We start from the raw sequence: 5,023 nt of genomic DNA on the forward strand, positions 1-5,023 counted from the left end.
GACCAGCAATGGTGTATGCCACTGCCAAACTCGATGAGAACAACATCATGGGTTCGAATCTGTATGCAACGGAAAGAAATAATGCATACAAAATCTGCAGCTATGTTTTACTAATTGAGATTTAATGTTGCAGCGATGTTTTAGTAAACCCAAAAAGTCATGGGTTCGAATCTGTATACACGTTGTAGGTGATCAAATTATGGAAGCCAAGAATCGAAACATTTTCAGAGAAGAAAGTATGTATATATACCTGACCTGTAATGACTGTAGAGCTGGTTGGGCTTTTCATGCAAAACAATGTAACTCCATTTATTTGCTTTCATTCTTTGATAGTTAGAACAATATATTCATGTAAGGACACAGGTCCAGCTGAATCCAAAAGCCAAACTGATCTGATTCTGATAACAAAAAATAGCGGGCACAAAATCTCAAAAAGTAAAATCATATATTGAATTGGAATGCTTCCTACCTACTTGCTTACATCAATTCTTCCCCACAATCACTTCTATTGGCTTAAATGAGTTACTGTTATAAACATCAATCGCAAGATAAAGGTAAAGTTAAAATCTCATCAGACAGTCAGTTGAAATTAGTTCATGCTGTGATTGTAAATTGTACTGAAAAGAGTCCTCTTGCTCCTTCTGCTATGTCCTGAAATTCTGTTTTTATTCTTTCTAATAAGGAGTACATTTATATCAAGAACCCCAAGCCAAAAAAAAGAAAGAAATACAGTAGATTTACTTTTGAACTATAAATTGTCATGGATCACCGACTGTTACCCTTAATTTAACAAAAACCAAGCATAATGTAGTTCACTTGTAATACTATCATAATAAGAAATTCCAACTCTGTAACAATTCTTGTAATGATAGAAACATGGGTCATTACTCATTAGGCAAATACCCCTCCCCTAACCCTGAAAACAAACAGCCTAAAGTAGCAGCCATGCATTATTGCAATAGAAGAGTAAGATTAATGTTATACATTTACAGAATCAGCAGGTAAACATATAAAGACCACTTGAAAATGAGTTTTTGAAAATGTAAACATTCAGTTAATAGAGTTTTTGAAACTTAAGACCACTTGAAGAGGGGGATGGGTTCAAATGAACACTCAACAGCCAGGAAATGTAGATGTACTGCATTTAGGTATTTGCCTGATGCACCATGTTTTTGTCACTACAAGAACTATACAAAAACTTAATGCTAATATATTTCTTGTAAATATTTTGCATATACCTGTCATGAAATGGTTACTTTATTTAACTTGATAAAAATTACCTTCTCTGGTGGAAGATCAAAGCCAAGAAAGCATAATAGCATCTGACTCTGGCAAAATCTCATCAAAGTGAGTTAGACCCTGTAAAGAATTAAGATGTCAATAGATATAAACTCCAACTTAAACTCAGCCTCTAACTTATAGGACTTCCTTGTAAGAATAAGGCAAAGTTTAGTTTCCTTGCACGAAGGAACCAATAAACATGAACAGCAAGAGCAATACCATAAGCACACAAACACAACCAAAAATAAGAAAATAGAAAAACACAACCAACAATTTATTTGTGCCATGAACAGATTGAGAGATGGGAGATAGAGATGAAGCGTACCACAACATATGAACTTGTAGAACCCTGTAATCAAGACCATGAAATCGCTAGGGTTTTAAAATGGAAATGGAGAAATCAAAAATTCAAATTTCAGGTTATATGCACAGATGAGGTCGTCTTGGAAAGCCATAATTTGATACATCAAATCGGCCATTTGTGCAAAGGTAGCAGCAATCGAAGAAAGCGAGGTCTGACCTTACCAAACTAGTTTTGGCGCACAGGGGAGAGATGGAAAAGGAAGAAGAAAACTGTTAGAGAAGAAAGAAGGGTCTGGCCTTACCAAAACGGTTTTGGCGCACAGGGGAGCTGCTGGAAAAGGATAGAGAAGAGGACCGGCGCACATGGGAGCTACCGGAAGAGGACTTTAACCATTGAATATAACTTGTTATTAAGAGTTTTTTGAATTTCTTGCATAAAATAGTTGTAATATATGCTTCAAGAGTTGTAATTAAGATAATGACCTAAATGCTTATATATGTAGTATAGATATACACACACACATAGAGAGAGAGAGAGAGAGAGGGTACATTTCAAATGCAACTCATTACATTTGTACAACCAATGCAACTCAATCAATTGAGATATTTATGAAAATGATGATAGTTCATTTATTATTGTTTAAATATTTATGGAAGATGACTAGGGTTCATTATTTATGATCAATACTTTATATTATGAAACAATCAAAACTTTTATGAAATCACATATTCATCAAACTAAATGAACGGTTGAGATTGAGTTGTATAGGTTGTACAAATGTAAATGGTTGCATAATAACCCACCTATATATATATATATATATATATATATATATAGGAGCGATCAAATGAAAACGCCCTCATTTGTGTAAACCATATAAACCAATCTCATCCATCTATTTTCTTGATCAATGGTCAAGATTAGTTTATGTTATAGTAGAAAATTTAAAAAAAATTATTTTATAATCCCTATAAGGGCAAAATGGTAACTTTGGTAGTGGTTTTATTAATGGCAATCATATCATGTATATCGTAATATTAATGAAACAAAATCATTTGTAAAATAATATATTAATTTTATGTTYAAATATTATAAATAAAATTACATTTATCATTAAAATAGATCAACAATAAAAATAAAACACACTATAATCAATTTAACATAATGAAACCTTTTGAATAATAATAAAAAAAATTACTACTACATTTCATGAACGAAATAGTTTCACAGTTTCATCAATACACAAATCAACGTAATGCTAGATTCTCATTTATCATTTTCATGTTATTGGTAGATGGATCTGTTTCATTTTGATAATGAAATTGTTTCATTGTTTACTAATTACACATTTTTTTCTTAGAAACCATGAAATGGTTTCACTTTCTTCAATCACCTTTTCATATGCCAACATGGTTTGATAAGTCATTTGTCATTTCACGCTACTGATAATGAAATTGCTTCATTTTTCGCTAATTACACAGGCTTTTCTTATCTTTTTTGAAATGGCTTCACTTCCTTCACGCACCCATATCATCATGCACCCATTTCATGATGCACTCATTTCATGCTGCACTCATTTCATCATGCACCTATTTCCTCATGCACCCATTTCATAATCATTTTCACTTACTCCATGCATCAATTTCACCATGTATGAAAACCGGTTTCATGAATTTTTTTTTATACAATTACTGATTTCATGGAATTATTAATCTAATAACTTACGATTTTCATGAATTTTGACAATAATAAACCGAGACACAATATAAGAAAATCCAATTTTTAATATTATAATTTAATTAAATATTTAAATGTTACCATTTATAAAATTTCCTTAATTATGTTATCTTAATTAAGATTTATTAATAACATCCATATTTAATAGAAAACAATGCAAATGACCAATATACCCTTATTGATTAAATTTAATTAGAAAAAAATGGAATTTTTTTATTGGTTGAAATTAGTTTACACGATTTCTAAGAAATTATATATATATATATATATATATAGAGAGAGAGAGAGAGAGAAAGAGAGAGAGAGAGAGAGAGAGAGGTTGGTTATTATACAACCCTTGACATTTGTGCAACCAATACAACCCAATCTCAACCGTCTAATTAATTTGATTAATATGTAATTTCATATAAGTTTTTATTGTTTCCTAATATAAAGTATCGATCATAATTAATRAACCATATTCATCTTCCATAAATATTCAAATCATAATAAATGAACTCTCATCATTTCCGTAAATATCTCAATATATTGAGTTGTATTGGTTGAACAAATGCGATGAGTTGTATTTGAAACAAGCTATATATATAGGGTTGGGTTCATGTGAGACCAGCCTGTTTTCGTGAGACCCGTGAGAACACATTTTTACACGTAAACTTCACAGCAAAAACACTGTGAAGGTTTAAAAAAGTCGAACCTTCACAGCAAAAATACTATGAAGGTTAAAAAAAGTCACATTCACAGCATTTTGCTGTGAAGTTTCAAGTGTAAAAAGCTGGTCTCACGGGTCTCACGAAAACAGGCTGGTCTCACATGATCCCAATTATATATATATAGGGTTAGGTTCACGTGAGACTAAGGGTTTTTCATGAGACCCGTAAGACCAATTTATGTTCATGGATCAACTTTATAAGCTAATGATCTAATGGTCTAAAATTGCACGGTGTCAATTTTGTGATTATCGAGAAGTCTCGTGGCATTTATGAATGTTCAGATTGTCAGATTAAAGATCTAATCCAAGGGTTGAGAATTGGTCTTACAGGTCGAAAAACCCTTGGTCTCACATGATTTCAAGTATATATATGTATGTATATATGTGTGTGTGTGTGTGTGTATATGTGTGTAGAGGAGGTTTATTTTACAAATCACGTTATTTGTACAAACCTCATTCAACCAATTATAATTTTTCATTTTGTTCACTTTTTTGTAGAGGTTGATTAATCATTTTTATAGTGGAGCGTGTTAATCATGGATATTATCATCTTTATTATTTTAATTTTAGAGAAATAAATGAAACAGTTTCATTAAAATTTCATTAAGTATTATATGAAACAATTTCATAATCATATATGAAACAACTTCATCAAAAAAAAGTATTATATGAAACAATTTCACAAGATTAAACAATTTCATGAAATTTTTTCATAAGATTAAACAATGAAACCGACGGATGAGGGTGGTTTGCACGGTTTGTACAAATTGGGTGGTATGCATTTGATCGCTCCTTTATATATGTATGTATGTATGTATGTATGTATGTATGTATGTATGTATGTATGTATGTATGTATGTATGTATGTGTGACATCCGTCACCAAACCAGGTTAGTCAACCGTAACTCGAAACCTAACGTTAGCCCTTTTAGTAAATTTATGTGCTCACATGCTTCCTGAAACATAAGGTGTGAAATTTTAGGAGTTGGGTG

This window comes from Cynara cardunculus (genome assembly GCF_001531365.2).
Source record: "Cynara cardunculus var. scolymus isolate 2C chromosome LG 4, CcrdV1, whole genome shotgun sequence".
Classification (NCBI taxonomy): domain Eukaryota; kingdom Viridiplantae; phylum Streptophyta; class Magnoliopsida; order Asterales; family Asteraceae; genus Cynara; species Cynara cardunculus.